This window comes from Rattus norvegicus, chromosome 3 (assembly GCF_036323735.1).
Source record: "Rattus norvegicus strain BN/NHsdMcwi chromosome 3, GRCr8, whole genome shotgun sequence".
In the NCBI taxonomy this organism is placed as follows: domain Eukaryota; kingdom Metazoa; phylum Chordata; class Mammalia; order Rodentia; family Muridae; genus Rattus; species Rattus norvegicus.
The window spans coordinates 163,788,730-163,807,135 of NC_086021.1; the positions used below are offsets into that span (position 1 = coordinate 163,788,730).

Below are 18,406 nucleotides of genomic sequence, written 5' to 3' on the forward strand. Positions count from 1 at the left end.
GCTTCCCAGAAATGTGGATAGAATACATATCCAGGACACAGTAAGTGCTATTTTTCAGGAAGTTCTCCATATCAGTATATTTCATATCAGTGCTTTGGTCAGGTATTTCATTCCAGGACAGGACTTGCTAATAATCTCAACCTTTAGCATGTAGTCTTGGGCCTGGAGAAATGGCTTGGTGGTTGACTGAGAGCACCTGCTGTCTTTCAGAGTACTGCAGTAAGGTCCCTAGCGTGCACATCCAGTGACCCACAAAGACCTCTAACTGCTGCTCCAGGGGATTTGATACTTTGTGGCCTCCGTGGTTCCTGAACACATTTGACATTCATTCACATAAACCCACAGAGAAACACATAAATAAAAAAATCATAATCCTTTATGATTTTTATTTTTGTATGTCTGTGTTAAGATTTCTTTTATTTTTATCCATGTGTGTCTGGCTGTTTGTGAGAATACCCTGTGTGTGGCAGGTTCCCACAGAGGCCAGAAGAGAGCCTTGCAGCCACATGTGACAACTATTTATGAGATGTCTGGTGTGGGTGTTAGGAACCAATGGGTCCTCTGGAAGAACAGCAAGTACTCTTAACTAAGGAGCCATCTCTCCAGCCCTCAAATAAAATCAATCTTTAATTGGGGAGGGGTAGTAAGATGTTCACTGGGTAAAGGAACTTACTGCCAAGTGTGACAACCTGAGTTTAATAGCTGGTTCCCCATAGTGGGAGGAAAGAGGTTCCCCATAGTGGGAGGAAAGAACTGACCCCTAAAAATTGTCCTCTGACCTCCATATACGTACCATAGCATGCTTATGTGTAGGACAGATCCACACCCACGTAAATAAGTAAATGGGGAAAAAGATTGTGGTCCAGTAGGGTAAAAACCTTATGTTGTGGTTTCAAAGTAAAATGCTACTTGTTAATAAGTTCATGTGTGCTCCTTACCTGGTTGCGCTATTTGGAAGGGTATGGATACTTTTGGAGATGGAACCTCCTTAGAGGAAGTAGGTTACTGTGGGAAGGGCTTTTGGGTCCCCCCCGGGGGGTGGGGGGGCTGGGGACCGAACCCAGGACCTTGCACTTCCTAGGCAAGCGCTCTACCACTGAGCTAAATCCCCAACCCCGGGCTTTTGGTTTTATAACCCGGCCCATTTCCTCTCTGTTCTCTGCTTTCTGACCAATGTGCTGTTATGCCCTCCTCCCTCTCCATGGCGGACTCTCTCTCTCCTCATTTCTAATATCTACTTACTAATTTAATTGTGTTTGTATGAGTGTATGTGTTGATCACACAACCCTCTTGGTGAGTCATCTGTTGAGTCCCAGTTTTTGGGTCCTGTGGCTTGAACTCATATGGTCAATCAGTAAAGTGCCTTTTTCCACTAAACCATCCTGCCACTTCTTTATCCTGTCTGTCATCTGTCCGTCCGTCCATCCAACCCCCCCCCCCCCCCCGATTTACTTATTTTATGTGTGAGAATGTTTTGCTTGCATGCATGTCTGTGCACTGCGTATGTGCCAGGTTCCTTCTTGGGTCAAAAGAAGGCTTTGGATGGGAGTTATGGATGGATTATTGTGTGTCACCATGTGGGTATTAGGAATTGATCCTTAGTCCTGGGCAAGAACTAGTGCTCTTAACCTCTGAGCCATCTCTCCAGTTCCCTATATCTCCTCCCACCCTCTTTTTTTTTTTTTTTTTGGTAGTGGTGGTGGGAGGTTGGAGACAGGGTTTCATTGTGTAACAACAGCCTGGGTTGTCTTGGAACTAGTTCTGTAGATCAAACCGGCCTCAAACTCTCACAGGTCTACTTGCTGTGATTAAAGTTGTGTGCTGTACCACCACCCGGCAAGTCTCTTTTTAAAGGCGGGTGTTTTCATTTTATGTGTATCTTTGTCTGCATGTGTGTGTCCGGTGTTTTCATTTTATGTGCATCTCTGTCTCATGTGTGTGTCAGGTGTGTGCCTTATGCTTGCAGAGGTCAGAAGAGGCGTTGGACCACCTGGAACTGCAGTTACAGGTGGTTGTGAGCTGCTTTACGGGAACTAAATAAATGCTGGACCATCTCTCTAGCCTCGTTAAGTGGCTTTTTAACTTAGGTATTTGTCATAGAAAAGTGGCTACAGAAAAGTAATTAATATCTTTGTGAACTCTTTCTGTAAAATAGACTCACAGCACCAGCTCTGGTTTTGCAAAAAAAAAAAAAAAAAAAAAACAAACCAAAAAAACCAACCACACACACACACACAAAACAAAACCTACAGGAGGGTTGGGTGTGGTGCATGTCTGGGAAGTAGAAGCAGGAGGATCAAGAGTTGAAGGCCAGGGCTGGAGAGATGGCTCAGCGGTTAAGAGCACCCGACTGCTCTTCCAGAGGTCATGAGTTCAATTCCCAGCAACCACATGGTGGCTCACAACCATCTGTAAAGAGATCTGATGCCCCCTTCTGGTGTGTCTGAAGATACTTACAGTGTACTTATAAATAATAAATGAATAAATCTTTAAAAAAAAAAAAAAAAGAGTTGAAGGCCAGCCTGAGCTACATGAGGTTCTTGTCTCAAAAAATAAGTAAGATTTATGTGATGGGTCATTACTGGTGTTCTTTTAAAAAGAAGAGTCCATGGTTTATCACCATGCTGACCTCATGGCATCCTTCGAAAGGCTTTCCCTGGCCATGTTATCTGAAGTAGGTTTATCTATTGAATCAGATTTCAAAGTGTATGAGGGTAAGACCCTTGACAGACCTCTTTTTTTCTGTTACAGGTGAGCCCTATTTCTAGAGACAGCTGCTGCTGACCCTGTAACCCAAAGGACAAAATAGCTGGCTAAACTCATTCTTGGTACTGGTGAGTGAGGGCATCTGGGCAGTTTGGGAGACATTGGGCTGCGATTGGTTAGTTTAGAAACTCCTTTCTGCCTTTGTGCTGGTATCTACAAAGGCTGTTATTTGTAGGTGTTAGATTGTTCTAGAGGTTGGATAGCCTGGCTGGCCTGCTGGCCTAGAGGGAGGGTCGAGGTCACTTTCTTGCAGTTGCCATTAAGAATGTTGGGCTCATTTGCCAGAAAGACCCATCTACTCTATGTACCCTGTCATGAATTCTGTTGATGTGTTCTTAGAGCCATTGGGGATCTTGACTCCAGCTTCTTCTGTGACATACCAAGCCCCTTGTTAGCGTCAGGAAATCTTAGGCCTTCTCTGTCCTGTAGAATGTGACGTTGAGAGGTGGTAAGGATAAAGTAATCCAATAGAGCTGTGTGAGGAAAATGACCACATTGAGAATGTATATGCTAGATGTCACTTTATCTAACCGCTCCATTTTACAGATGAAGAAATTGAGATTCAAGAAGTGCAAATAATCTAGGAACCTATAAAGCTGATCTTAGAATCGGATCACTGTGAATACTATTATGATGTGACAGATTTTTCCATGAGCTGCTTGCTAGTTTCCATGGAATTCTGCTACTCGTTTGTTTTGTTTTTATAAATTTAAGAAGACAACTCTCCTCAGAAATACAAGTTATTTGAGGAGCCCAGTGTTATGGAGATGAATTGGGGTCTGTTGTGAGCAGTAAAATTTATAGTGAGGGGATCAAAAAGTACAAGATGGGAGCAGCTTATGTAGGAAGTGACCCCTCTTACTAGCTGGAAGAAGAAAATACTGAAGGGATGTTAGAGGTTGGACTGACAAGAGTTAGGGACCTAGATAGCTGGGTTGACATTGGTAGACCTGAGGGTTTTTTTTGTTTTTTTTTTGTTTTTTTTTAAAGATTTATTTATTTATTTCATGTATGTGAGTACACCGTCACTGACTTCAGACATGCCTTTTTACAAATGGTTGTGAGCCACCATGTGGTTGCTGGGAATTGAACTCAGGACCTTTGGAAAAGCAGTCACTGCTCTTCACCGCTGAGCCATCTCTCCAGCCCCTAGACCTGAGTTTTTAATATTATTTGTTAACCTGCATCCATTTAGTAAAAATGTTGTATCTCCCTACTCCCCTGGCTACATGTTTTTGTTGTTTTTGTTCTTATTTAGCAAGCACTCGGCTACCAAGCGAAGTCCCCAGCTCCCTGCCATATGTCTTTTGTGTGCAACCATTCACTGATAATGTAGAGAATCAAATGGAAATCTAAATCAAAAAAGTTTTGTCAATCAGTAGGTAGCACAAGGGAGACAAAGTGAGACCTGCTTGCCACCCTATCCCCAGAGTGAAAGGGAGGCTTTTGCTTAGGGGATTTCTGCTGTAAATCTTTCCTCTTTGTTCTGTTCTCCTTCTTCTGCAGGACCTACCCAGAGCAGTATTTTATCATAGGGAAAATGGATTCCAGGGCTCAGATGACAGAAGTGTGCAATGCTGGCAGCTGCAGTTTGCATCATGTGTTCTGTAGGTTTAAATACACTCAGTGCCCAGGCTGAGGGGCCTCTGCTGTAGTGTAGATCTAAAGCACCTCTTTTCAGGACCCATTTCAACAGCTGTACGTTTCCTGTTGTCTCAGAAGAACTGCCCTCTCGCACCCCAGCTACTAGTGAAAAAGGATACTTGTGTTGAAGTTGTACACCTTACTGGTTATTTCAGCTTTCCCACTAGGCAGTGTTTTTCCCCCCTGGCCATTAATTTAGGCCATTTTGTATTTCATCTCTGTCTACTTGAGAGGGCACAGAGGGATATAATGCCCCCATGGTACTCTTGGATTCAGTGTTGGCAAGTTCTAGTTTTTCTCCATACTCTGCATCTTCTGGGTTTTTTTTTTTTTTTTTTCTTTTTTTTCGGAGCTGGGGACCGAACCCAGGGCCTTGCGCTTCCTAGGTAAGTGCTCTACCACTGAGCTAAATCCCCAGCCCCCATCTTCTGGTTTTTACTAACACCTTTGTCTTGGTGGTCTAAAGTTCTACAAATTCCGATCTTTCCATGGCTTGTGTGCCAAGCTTAGAACTTACCATTTCACTTTACTTAAAAATGTGAATTGTTCATCCGGGTGGTGGTAGCACAGGCCTTTGATCCCAGCATGCAGGAGACAGAGGCAGGCTGATCTACAGAGTAAGTTCCAGGTCAGCCAGGGCTACACAGAGAAGAAACCTTGTGTAAAAGTGAATGATTCCTGGGGTTGGGGATTTAGCTCAGTGGTAAAGCAAGCACAAGTGGTAGAGCAAGCACAAGGCCCTGGGTTCAGTCCTCCGCTGGGGGGTGGGTGGGGGGAAGGATGATTCTATGTAAATAAGTATGTACTATATAAGAATATGTATAATGGTTTATTTAACCCAGAGCCCAGCTGAAACACAGGGAAGCAAAGCAGCATCATCCCTAAGTCCTTGCGTAGTACTAATTTATTTTTATTTTTAACATGTTATTACAAGTTTAGCAATCTTGCTTTTCAATTCCTACAGGTAAAATTAAAAGCAGCAAGAGTAGCGATGCCACACTAATAGCTAGAGGTAGAGTTGGAAGCTGACAGTAATAAGGGTAAAAGAATGATAATAAGTTTAAAATAATAGACTGGAGGGCATTGAATATAAAGGTGGTTAACAGCCCTACAGACATCTGTGTGCTTCACTAAGGTGGGGGGTGGAACTTAGAGAAATTAGGTAAGACCCGTGGTTTTAGTTTAAAAGAAAACATGAGTTAGTTATTTATGGGATATATTGTATTACTAGGCACATTCTAAATCTATATAAATTTATTTCATTTTCATAGCAGTTTGGGAGTTATGTGTTGATATTCTTGTTTTATAAATTCCTCAGATTTAGAGAGGGCATGTAGGCATTCCTTGGAAGAGCTAAGCTTAGAATACAGTGGAATCTGGCTGCAGAGACTTTTCTAGTACACTTGGGTTTGGGCTTCTAAACTGTTGTTGTCTTTTTCAGTTTTTCGATCGTAGGTCTCCCTTTTATTCATTTTACTATATGAATTTTTTGAAGACACTTATTATTCATTTACCCAGTATTTATTGGTGTTTTCTATGTACTGTGCATGGTTTCAGGTTTTGAGTTTAGCAGTGAATAAAATAGTTTGATCCTGTGGTTTACATTGTAGAAGAAAGCAGAAAATGAATAAAAATGAAGAAAAATAATGTAGGATAAGGGGGATTAAAGAATAAGGTCTAAAAAATAAGGTCAGTGCAGAAGATGAAGAGTTGAGCTCTTCATCTCATGAAATAACATTCTAAGTACAAGAAGTTCTGTTCAGCAAGGTCCTGAAACAGAATCGTGTTGGTTGTGTTTGAAGAAAACAAAGGCAGGTTTTAGTGTCTAGAGGAGGAGATAAGCAGGGGGGCATTAGACTCTGGAGAAGTTGTCTTAAAGAAATCACATGAATGTTTTGAATGAAATAGAAGAATATCATAATAGCTATCTTAAAAAAAATAAACCCTCTGACTAGCTATAGCAGCCAGTACCTCTTTCTGTGTAGTATGGTGTTGCAGAGAACTGATAAGAGCTTTACCTTGTTCTAGTTCTCATTTATTTCATGATGTAATACTCAGTCTTAACCTATTAACATCTGTTTGTGAGTGACTTACTAAGCTAAGAAAATTCCTTTGTAAACACCCTCCCCCCCAGTTTATTGAGAGGTTTTATTATGACTGGGTCATTGATTATCCTAAGGCTTAGATTGTTTTTACATTTATTTATTTATTATTACTATGTGCATATGTGCTGGGGACCCTTCCCCCTTTAGTTCATTAAAGCTAAAGATTTTTTTTTCTTTCATTGAAATAGTGGGCAGAGAAGTAGATAGTTAAGTAAGAGAGGTCCTGTAGGAAGATCAATTACGAGACACTGCTAGGAATATTGGTGGTGACAGGGAGTTCTGAGCCCAAGAATACAGCAAGAAATCAGGATCTAAGTTAGGAAATTGGAAACTACAGTTCAGGAAACCAAAATCTGTTGGTAGCTGTGTGGTACTAGGATTATGAGATAAAGTGAGGTGTGGTGGCTCAGGTCTATAATCCCAGCTACTTTGGAGGCTTTAGGGGCTAAAGAGATGACATTGGGTGTTTTTCAGAGGTCTCAGGCCCTCTTTGGTCTGTGCAGGTACTAGGCTCATAAGTGGTGCACAGACATTACATGCTGGCCAAATACCTGTATACATTTAAAAAAAATGACTTTATCTTGCCCTAGAATATTTAGAATCTTCTTGAAACCTGTTTTTGTTATCTCGATTGGTTGGTCTGTTTGTCTGTTTATTTTTACTTACTCATTTTACATGTTGTTTTTTCCCCCAGCTCTAGAAATGCTTTGTTTTCTCTGATCCAGCCCTTTCATATAACAGATAACACAGTAGAACAGAATAGAAAGACACACCCAGAATTCCAGTTCTTGTCAGTATTAACTTAATCTTAGAACCATACTGTTATCTGAAAGAGGGGATAGTGGTAATAGACTAGACATGTAGAGGAATAATACTGAGAAAAAGAAAGAAAAAACTAAGGCTCAAGAAGTGAAGCCACTTGCTCAGACCAGATTCCAGATCTCCTCTGTCTCATTCCAGGGTTTTCTTCTCTAGAGCCAAGGCCATTTGCATTCATATATATGTGGTAGCAAAGATTGGAGCAGAAATGTCAGCTTTCCTAACATCTTCATCAACAGCCTTCTTAAGTCCCCCCTGTGCTGTGTGTCAATAACATAAGCTGTACTTGTTTTAGAAAAAAGTGCTTCAGCAGTACTCCTGTTGGTTTACTTTGGCTGGTACAAGATCCAGATGATCTTAGAATAGCACAGCAGATTGTCTAATTAGCCCATTCCCGTGGTGCTACACTCTGATTTGCTGGCTGGGGTTTGTCCCTGAGTCTTCCCTACCTGTCATCATGTGAATCAGGATCATTATTTTCAATGATTCAATTAAAAAGAAATCAAATAATTGTTTTCTTTTGCTAGTTTGCCCTTTCCCACTTAAGAATTTTAAGATTAATTTATGTGCATAGATGCATGCATGCTATTAGAAATAAGTTTGCAAAGAAAGAGGCCATTGCTTCAGTAAGAGCCTGAGCAAGGCAAAACTTTACTCTTGGTCACAAGGGTGTACCGTTCACAGAAGCGGAGAAGTCAGCACACAGATTGGAGGTGTCTTTGGTTTTTATTCTCACACTGGGAGGGTCTGTGTCTTTTCTCTGTAGCCTAAGGTTTAGCCTCCTAGTCTCTTTTTTTTTTTTTTTGGTTCTTTTTTTTCGGAGCTGGGGACCGAACCCAGGGCCTTGCACTTCCTAGGCAAGCACTCTACCGCTGAGCTAAATCCCCGACCCCAGCCTCCTAGTCTCTTAAAATTTGGCTACCTTTAAAAGAAAAGTACAAAGGAAATAAAGGGGGTGGGGAGGTTAACCACTTTAATCCAAGGCCTTTGTGTAAATAGTGATTCTATAGGGAATTGGGTTAAAACATTTGCATGAAGTCTTACAAGGTAGGAGAGACAAAAAGATTTGAATTCCTTGTCACAAACCCAAATTTTATAGTATTTGATAGAAAAGACTCACTGTTGCTTACGTGTTACAGTACAAAAGGAGGTCAGAGACTTTTGGGAGCTGGTTCTTTTTATCACCCAAATCTTGGAGACTGAATTTAAGACACTTACCCACTGAGCCGGCTTGCCAGTCTTTATTAACTCTTTAGCTCAGTATGAGTAACACGTTCATCAGCATCTTTATGCATATGTCCCTTTATTTTGTTCTCACCCCCTTCCTGCTGCTTTTCTGTGCCACTCCCTCTCCCTCTACTGTGTGTTTGTGGCCAGTATTTTAAATAGATTATCTAACTAATTTTTGTAATTCATTAAATTACTAATATCTCCAGAGGGAAAAGCTAAGGCTTTGTCATGAAGAAATAATGCAGAGGCTACATCTTGTCTAAAACAGCTCTGGTTTGAACTCTGACCTCCTGACTTCAGAGACTGAGCTCTTTCCCAATAGCCATGCTACCTCAATGGCCTCTGGCCACATCAGTTCTGGAAGAGTAGTTAAAAGTGTCCAACAAAGGATAGGCATTGGGTAACCTGAGAATTGGAACTCTCTTCCATGCCTTAGTCATTTTCTCAGGTTTCTGTTGTACTCTGTCTCAAACTGCCTTACCCAGAATTCAGATTTGGGCTCCAGAGATTCAGGAATCAAAAGGCCATCTTTGACATGAAAGAGTGTCTAGTAAAACATGTACCTGTTGTTTCAAAGTTGAGAGAGGGATATCTCAGACAAGTAAGGACCTCTCGTGTGCCTACCACTGAAGAGCAGGAGAAGGAAGAAATCAGTCTGTATAGACCAAGCTTAATGTCAAGCTCAGTGAGCCTCCTTCAGGGGAGTGGGAGTTGAGACCTGCAACAGGACTCGTTTTGGGGATAAGATTATTTTAGATTTAGGTAGTTCCTCAAATCCGTATTTGCTTTAGAGTTTACAAAGCAGTATATTGTCAGAGGCCTATACTTCGAAGAAAGGACTCTGCTATTGAGTGACATAATCCCAAATCCTTAGTCACCATGATGCCAGTGAGTTTAAGCTTTTTTCTGAGACGGTTCTCTTCCCAGGCTTGGACCCATCCACTGCTTAGTCACAGAAGGAGCAGGACCTTATCCCCTAGTCTCTGTGCTTTCTGAGACCTCCTGTGTTTTCACATCTTTTTTCCTTTCTAAAAACAAGATGGAGTTTCATGTCTAGGCTTCCTACTTGATAGGAACTGAGCCTGGTCTTTAACTTTGAACTCTTGTATATACTGTTTGTGACTTCATGATGGGGCCCCTTTTTACATTATACTTACAGGAATCAAGTAAAGGATGGGCATATTTTTGTTTCTTCTTTTGCTGGTCACTATAGTTTGTCATAAAACAATGAAATTTTAGGATATTAGAGTCAAGGATCCTTAACAGATACTTACACATTTACAAAAGAGCTGTTCGTAGAAAAGGCCCAGCAGAGCTGCTTTCTTTGTTGGAGTTTTGCAGTAAACACAGTTGCTCCTCTCCCCAACTTTCCAAAAGACTGTCTCTGAGGCATTTGCTTTAAAACTGAGTTCCTGGACACCATTTGAAAAACAACAAAGACCTCAACCAGTATTCACATTTTATAATTGTGTAACCTGAGCCTCAGCTAAGGATTTTGCCTAAAATTTTATATTCTGTGTAAGTGAGAGGTGCCATAACTCTTACTCCAGGCTCTTTGAACTACGTGTGGCTATATGTTAGTTACTCCATTGCCAAAGTGGCCGCCAGTAACACTTGGTTGACGTCCTCTACCTGGGCTGGGTATCAGGGGTCTCTTCTTTCCTAACATCTTGTTCCTGTGAGGTACTTAGGCCTATGGATATGTTTCCTGCCGGTGCATAATTTAATTCATAATATAACAAGCAGGTGCTAAAATGTGTTTGTGCCATGCTATGTGTTGAGATCAGAGGACAACTTCATGGAATTGGCTCTCTCCTTCAATCTTTTTGTGGGTTCCAGAGATGGAACTCAGGTTGGCACTTGCAGCTATCTTACTTGCCCAAGTTTTTGTTTTATTTTTAAACATAGTAGATAGATTCTTCCTCACCAGAATGCTACCACTTTTTAAAAAATTTATCTTTATTTTAGTGCATTGGTATTTTGTCTGTGTGAGGGTGTTGAGTTCCCTCAAGTTGGAGTTACAAACAGTTGTAACACAGGCAGAAGAGCCAGGCAGAAGCCAGGTTGAGATTTTGCTGTATCCGTCTACTTGACAGTGGTTGCTCTGGCTCTCCTTCCTTTTGCAATATAAATTTGATGTCTTCTGCTTTTCCCATCAGCTTCCTGAGATTCAACTTCATAGCCATTTGGAAGCCTGATTTGATTATGTCTGCTTACATCAAAATGTATTTTCTGATGATTGAATGGTAGGCTCTCAGCTGGCACTGTTCCTCCTAGAGAGAACAGAACAGAAACTGATTGTCTAGCTACACGGAGGCTGAGCTGTTAAATACCAATTGGAAATGCCACACAAATCAGCTACATAGATTTCTAGGGCAGGATTTGGGGAACATGTACACTTTCCATGTACTTGTGTAAGAGAGTGAATTGACCAAGTGTTCAAACGTTGCTGAGCTCTTGGAGGCCATCTCTGATGCTTTCGATAGCATCTGCCAGGTGCCTTTGGTTTTTTGTTTGTTTTATATTTGGGTTTTTTTTTTCTTATTATTGATTTAAGCTTATTGGAATTTTTTTTTAAGATTTATTTATTTTTTTTAAGATTTATTTATTTATTATATATAAGTACACTGTAACTGTCTTCACCAGAAGAGGGCATCGGATCTCTTTACAGATGGTTGTGAGCCACCATGTGGTTGCTGGGAATTGAACTCATGACCTCTGGAAGAGCAGTCGGGTGCTCTTAACCGCTGAGCCATCTCTCCAGCCCAAGATTTATTTTATTATATATGAGTACACTATAGCTGTTCAGACACACCAGAAGAGGGCATCAGATCCCGTTACAGATGGTTGTGAGCCACCATGTGGTTGCTGGGAATTGAATTCAGGACCTCTGGAAGAGCAGTCGGTGCTCTTAACCACTGAGCCATCTCTCCAGTCCGGAAATTTTTTTATTTACATTTCAAATGTTAATCCTCTTTCCCCCACCCAACCACCTGCCAGGTGCCTTGTTTTAAACTGGGTTGGTATAGTTTGGTAGAAAGACCCCTGCCTTCAGAATTATATAAGTTCTGATCACTGTCTGCTAGCTTCCTAATTTTGTTCCTAGGTTAATTCTTTGCCTCTTAAGAACATCAGTTTTCATGTCCAGTAAGTACTGTTCATAATGGCTTTTGAGGTTGTTACAGTTTTTAGATATGAAGATGTGATGGTGGGTCATTCCCTGCCTCACCAGTGGATTGAACGTTTAGCTCCCTCGCTGGTAGCACTATTGAGGTGTTGAGACCATGAAGGTAATGGCTTCTCCTGTGGGTTAAGTCCACTCACTGATAGGTTCTTACTAAATGGGCTTTTAGAAAGTAGGTCTGGTTAGAAGATGTAGGTCATTGAAGACATGATTTTGAAAGGAGTAATTGGCCCCTTTTGTCTGTCTTCTGCTTCCTAGGTGCCAGAAGGTGAGCAGCCTCATTTGTCATAGGCCTGTAGCAGTGGGTCGCAGTCATGGACTGAAAACATACACCAAAATAAATGTTTACTCCCTTACTTGACTTTCTCAGGTGATTTGTCATTGTGGCAGATAAAGTAACAGAGATTAGTTTGGGAGTTAAATACTTCTGGTAAATACTGTAATACTGTATAAAACTTGATTGAGTAAATAAAGGCTAAGGCAAGCTGATCTGTGTATGTTCGCACTTTGAAGACTCCAGGAGATGGCAGTAAAACCAGTTCTTCTCTAACCACTCTTACTGTAAGGAATTCTGGGTCTCATTTTCTTTCTCTATTTTAGTCCCCAGAGGTCTTGGGCAAAAAAAGAGCCCCCAGGTCAGTCCCTGTCACACCAGCCGTCATACATGAGTAAGCAGGACGTTATCTAACAGATAGCGGGGGTGGGGTGGGGGGGGGTGGTGGTGGTGGTGGCGGCGGCGGCGGCGGCGGCGGCGGTGGTGGCAGCTGGCTCAGGAAGCAGCAGCTCGTGAACAAAAGGCTTTCTCTCTGCCCCCAATAAATTGGTCCTTGGAGATCCTGGCTTTGAAATTCTAATTGACATAGGAAGAGAAAGATTCATTAGGCCCTGGACTCATTAAAATGCTCTGCTGCTCACCTTCCCTTTATTCGTGGCAGTTTGTCAGAGGAATTAAGTAAGCCAACAGTGTACGGTGCTGCTGATGGCAGAGTCCTATGTGCTCGGTATTGGGGCCTGTGGTTGTCGACTGTGCCTCCTGTATTCTGTGGATATACAGGTAGTTTGAGAAGAGTATCATCCCTGGGACTTTAGGAGTCTAAATCTCACCTTCAACACTAAGAGGACCTTCGTGATCGTAAGCGATAACTCATTTACAGAGCGTCACAAGAATGACTGGAACTTGCTCTTAAGATCACCAAGTATTTTATGGTGAAGTTACCTGAAATCACATTGCCTGACTTTAGCCAAGAATATTTACCTTGAACCTGTTTTGGATTTTTAGATTCAGAATATCATTCAGTTATAAAGCATAATATTTATTTTATTTATTGTTATACACGTGGGCATTTTGCCTGTATGGTACATGAGGAGACTAACAGAGAGACTAGGATTTCCTAGGACTGGACAATTGAGGGAGCTGTCAAATAGGTGCTGAGAACTGAACCCAGGTCTTCTGGAAGAACAACCAGTCTTTTAACCACTAAGCCACCTCTCCAGCTGTTAAAATATAATAACCACATTCTGTGTGCCAGTATTTTGTGATTAAGTAAGCATGGGGTGGGGGTTAGAAGAGGGAAGTCATGAAGGTTTCCCAGTATTAGAGATTAGGAGGACCACCACATGGTCCGAGTAAGTAACTCAGTTGATAAAGTGCTTGCCATGTAAGCATTAGGACCTCAAGTTCAGTTCCCCAAACCAATGTTAAGAAAAGCTTGCTAGTTGAGGCCAGCCTGATCTATAGACTGAGTTTTAGCACAGCTAGTGCTACTCAGAAAACTCTGTATTCAAAACCAAAGAGAGGGGTTGGAGGGGAAAAAAGGAAAAGGGGAAGGGAGAGGGGGAGGATGAGAGGGAGAGGGCAGCTTGATGGACATGGTAGCACATGCCTTTAAATGTGGGCAGAGCAGTTCTCTATGAAATCAAGGCTAGACTAGTCTATATAACAGCTCCAGGTTAGTCTAGGCTACATAGTGAGACTGTCTCAAAAAGAACAGAAGGAAGGAAGGAGGGAAGGAAGGAAATAAAAGTTGAGTGTAATCCTATAATCGTGAGGTAAGAGTTGGGCAGATCCTTGTGACTCATTGACCAACTTGGTGAGCTCCAGGCTAGCAAGATGCCCTGTTTGAAAAAGGAAGCAAGATGGACAGCTACTGAAGAATGATATCTGATTGACTTCTGGTTTTCACACTTACCTCTGTACACTCACTCACATACATACATACATACATACATACATACATACATACATACATACATTCACATGAACACATGCACAGAGAGAAAGACAAAAGAAAAAGGAATGACTCCTACTGATGAGGAATTCTAGAGAAGTATATAGAGAAATGTTAAGGCTCAGGACAGTGTGACTGGCTTCTATAGTGCAGTACTATAGTTCCTTCATTAAGAACACAGGGCCTAGATTCAAGAATGTTTTGCTATGGTTTTTGTCTTTAGTTGCCAAAAGAGAACAGATGGCCATCTCAGCTGTTTGGATCATGAGGGATTGATCTCAGGTAGAGCTAGAGGAGATGTTGAAAGTTCTATAACCAGTGGTTTTCAACCTTTTTTTTTTTTTAAACTATATTTTTTCCTTACCCTAAACGATTCTCTTATCTCAGAACAAAGCAAAAGTATCTAACTCAGTCTATTTCCCTTTTCTAGTCTCCCACTTTGATCTCCTGTGCCTTCTCCTAGTAACCCCTGAACTGCCTGATCCTGAACTGCTATCCCAAATGAGCCTTGGAACCTACTTCCCAGGCATGTCTCAGGACGAGGTTAAGGCTCTGGTCCCACAGCCAGGTCCATTAGCCTCTTGCCAGGCTTCCATTCACTCACCTGCTTTCACTCCCTGTTTCTTAAGAATTAGATTGGCTGTTTAGTATGACTACTAAACAACTTCAAGAGTAATCAATACTGAGAGAAACTGATGTTTTAATAAGTTTTAAGGGGCTCCCGACTGGGAAGCTCTGAAAGAATGTCATAAATTTAGAAGAAAAGAAGAAAGTAAAGACAGCAATATTTATGTATGCATTTCAGAGATTTCCCATTATTCTGATTCTTTTATCCCTGATAATAATGCCTTTGAGGTATTGAGATAAGTAGTGCGAGGACTTTCTGTTTCTGCTTGACATTTATGAAAGTGTAGGGAAGGTTAGTGACCATTTAAGGATCTTAATGGCAGACCCCAAATAGAAATAAGATTTGGGAGATAAATGGTTACAGACATGAAACATGGAGTTCATCACTTTCTGGCCATGTGACTGAGCATCTTTTGAACTTGTCTCTTTCTGTGTCATAGGAGGAAGGCATGTACCTATAGGTGTCTTATGCTGGCACCCGTAGATGCATTGGGAACACAATTGTTTTTGTTCAGTGGTTTTTGTTTTTGTTTTTTTTTTTTCCTTTCTCTAAAGATTTATCTGACTTGTTTTTAATTTTGTATATTCACCTATGCAGTGTTCGTGCGTGCATGTGTGCGTCTTTTGGAGGAGCAGTACATGCTAGTACTGCTGAGCCATCTCATTAACCCCTTACAGTTTGGTTTTTTGTTTCCTTTTGTTTTTGTTTCAGAGACGTGGTCTTATTCAAGGCTGATCTTGAATTCATGGTCATCGTCCTGCTTTTATTTCAGTGTTTTAAACATGTTGTATTTTTTTCCAAAACACAACAACAACAACAACAACAAAAAAACCCATTTTTTTAGATACAACAACCTGACAGGAGAAAGAGAGTCCCGAGAGCAGGTGCAAGAGTCAGAGGCCCACTTGTGGTCATCGTCAACATTCCCTTAATAAAACGAAGTTAGTTGCTATCATGTATGTGAGAGGACTTGGCGTAGGTCCATGCAGGCCTATGCTTGCTGCTTCAGTCTCTTGCTTAGTTGATTCAGAGCCCTTGTTCTCCTGGTTCTTTATCCCTGAGTCTTGAAATCTTTCTCCTTCCTTTTCTGTGGGATTCCCCAAGCTCTGAGGGAAAAAAACTTGATGGAGATTTCCAGTTTCTGAGACAGTCAGAGTGTCTGACTGTGGGTCTCTGTGTCTGTTTCCATCCGCTGCTGGGGGAAGCCTCTCTGACGATAACTGGCTAAGGCACTGGTCTTTGAGTATAGCAGAATATCAATAGGAGCCATTTTATACTTTTTTTTTTTTTTTTTTTGACATGTAGGGTTTACTCTAGGGTCTCTGGGCTATCTAGTCTCTGGTTCTTGATTACCTAAGCAGTATCAGAAATGGGTTTCTTCTTGAAGAGTAGGTTTTAAGTCACATCAGATAGTGGTTGGTTACTCCCACAAGTTTTGTGCCACCATTGCCCTCGCATAGTTTGCAACCAGGCAAATCCCTTCTGCCTGTAAAATCTATTCTATTTTCTCCTCCCAGGGAGATCTTTGTGTGCTCCTCTCTTTACCTAACCTCTCTGGGTCTACAGATTGTAGCTCAGTTATCGTTTACTTAATGGCTAATACCCACTGTGTGTGTGTGTGTGTGTGTGTGTGTGTGTGTGTGTGTGTGTGTGTGTCTGGGTCTGGGTCTGGGTCTGGGTCTGTCTGTCTGTCTGTCTGTCTGTCTTCTATCTCTGTCTCTCTGTGTGTCTGTGTCTTTCTGGGTCTGGGCTACCTCACTCAGGGTGAATTTTTTTCTTGCTGCATCCATTTGTGTGCAGATTTCATGAAGTCATTTTTTTAAAACAGCTGGATGATACTACTGTCTTATGTAGCTATACCACATGTTCTTTTCTACTCTGTTGAGAGACATCTAGGTTGTTGTCAGTTTCTGGCTACTATGACAATAGCTGCAGTGAACACCAGCAGTGCTCCCCGTGCTCGCTGTCCTCACTAGCGTGAGCTGTGCCACTTGTGTTGATCTTGGTCAGCTGTTCTGACAGGTGTCAGATGGAGTCTCAGAGTAACTTTGATTTGCCAAGGATGTTGAATACTTCTTAGTTTTTTTATCCATTTGTGATTCCCCTATTGAGAATTTTCTGTTTAGATCTGTACCCCATTTTTAAATAGGTTTTTTTTGTTTTGTTTTGTTTTGTTTTTTTTTGCTATCTCGTTTCTTGAGTTCTTTATAAATATTGTATGTTAGTCCTCTCTTGGATGTGGAGTAGGTGAGAATCTTTTCCCATTTCATAGGCTATCATTTGTCTGATTGGTGGTGTCCTTTGCCTTATAGAAACTTTTCAGTTTCATGAAGTCCCATTTAATTGATTGTTTTTAAAGATTTATTTATTTTATGTGAGTACACTGCAGCTGTTTTCAGACACACCAGAAGAGGGCATCAGATCCCATTACAGATGGTTGTGAGCCACCATGTGGTTGTTGGGATTTGAACTCGGGACCTCTAGAAGAGCAGTCAGAGCTCTTATCCACTGAGCCATCTCTCCAGTTCCCCATTTAATTGATCTTAATGCCTGTACTATCAGTGTTCAGAAATTGTCTTCTATGCCAGTGCCTTCCAAGCGATTCCTTACTTTCTCGTCTATCAGGTACAGTATATCTGCTTTTATGTTGAAATCTTTGATCCACTTGGACTTGAGTTTTGTGCAAGTTGATAAATATAGACTTACTTGTAGTCTTCTACATGCAGACATATAGTTTGACCACTGCTTGTTGAAGATACTGCCTTTATTCCAGAGTGCATTTCCAGCTTTATCAAAAATTAACTGTCCATATGTATGTAGATTTATGTCTGGGTCTTCAATTTGATTCCATTGTGTCTTTTTTTTTTTTTTTTTTGCCAATACCATGTATCTTTTATTACTATAGCTCTGTAGTACAGCTTAAAACAAGGAATGGTGGAACCAGCAGTTCTTTGATTGTTAAGGATTGTTTTAGCCATCCTGAGTTGTTGTTTGTGTTTCTAGATCTGAAAAGAATTGGTTTTGAATTTTGATGGGGATTGGCATTAAACCTGTAAACTGCTTTTGGTAAGATGGCCATTTTTACTGTGTTAATCCTAGCAACCTGTGAGAATAGGAGATCTTTTCATATAACTTCTTAAATTTCTTTTGTTAAAGGCTTGAGGTTTTTATCACGTCTTTCACTTGCTTGGTTAGAATTACCCAAAGATGTTTTATATTATTAGAAGCTATTGTGAAAGGTGGTGTTTCCATTCCACAGCTTTGTCAGTCCATTCGTCATTTGTAGACAGGAAAGCTAGCCACTTTGCTGGAAGTGTTTATCAGCTGTAGGAGTTCTGGGGACACTTATGTATACTACCATATCATCTGCAGATAATAATCCTTTGACATTTTCCATTTTAGTTTGTATCCCCTTGATTTCCTTCCTTTAGTTGTCTCACTGCTCTAGCTAAGACTTAATACTATATCGAATAGCTATAGACAGAGTGGGCAGCCTTGTCTTTTTCTTGATTTTATTGGACTTGATTTGAGTTTCTCTGCATTTAAGTTGCGGTGGCTGGGGGTTTGCTGTAAACTGCCTTTATGATTTTTACTTATGCCCCTGTGTATAATCTCTTCAGGAGTTATAAAGGCATGTTAAATTTTGTCAAAGGCCTTTTCTGCACCTAATCATGTGGGTTTTTTTTCTTTGTTTATATGTTAAGTTACATTTACTGATTTTCTTATATTGAACCATCCCCAAATCTCTGGAATGAACCCTACTTGATCATGGCAGATGTAGATGATCTTTTCTGTGTTCCTA

The 18,406-nt window shown here is 41.0% G+C and overlaps 1 protein-coding gene across 10 annotated transcripts in view; it reads left to right on the forward strand.

Annotated features, from left to right (window-relative positions):
• The window catches only part of Raly (RALY heterogeneous nuclear ribonucleoprotein), a 64,544-nt gene that overhangs the window by 22,547 nt on the left and 23,591 nt on the right, over positions 1-18,406 (forward strand). For 8 of the 10 annotated variants that reach the window (XM_008762314.2, XM_063283371.1, XM_039104609.2 and 5 more), the window contains one exon: positions 2,752-2,834. The exons of the other annotated variants lie outside the window; for them this stretch is intronic. The gene's annotated coding sequence lies outside the window, so the exon portion shown is untranslated. The remainder of the gene's footprint in view (positions 1-2,751; positions 2,835-18,406) is intronic. 10 annotated transcript variants of the gene reach the window in all.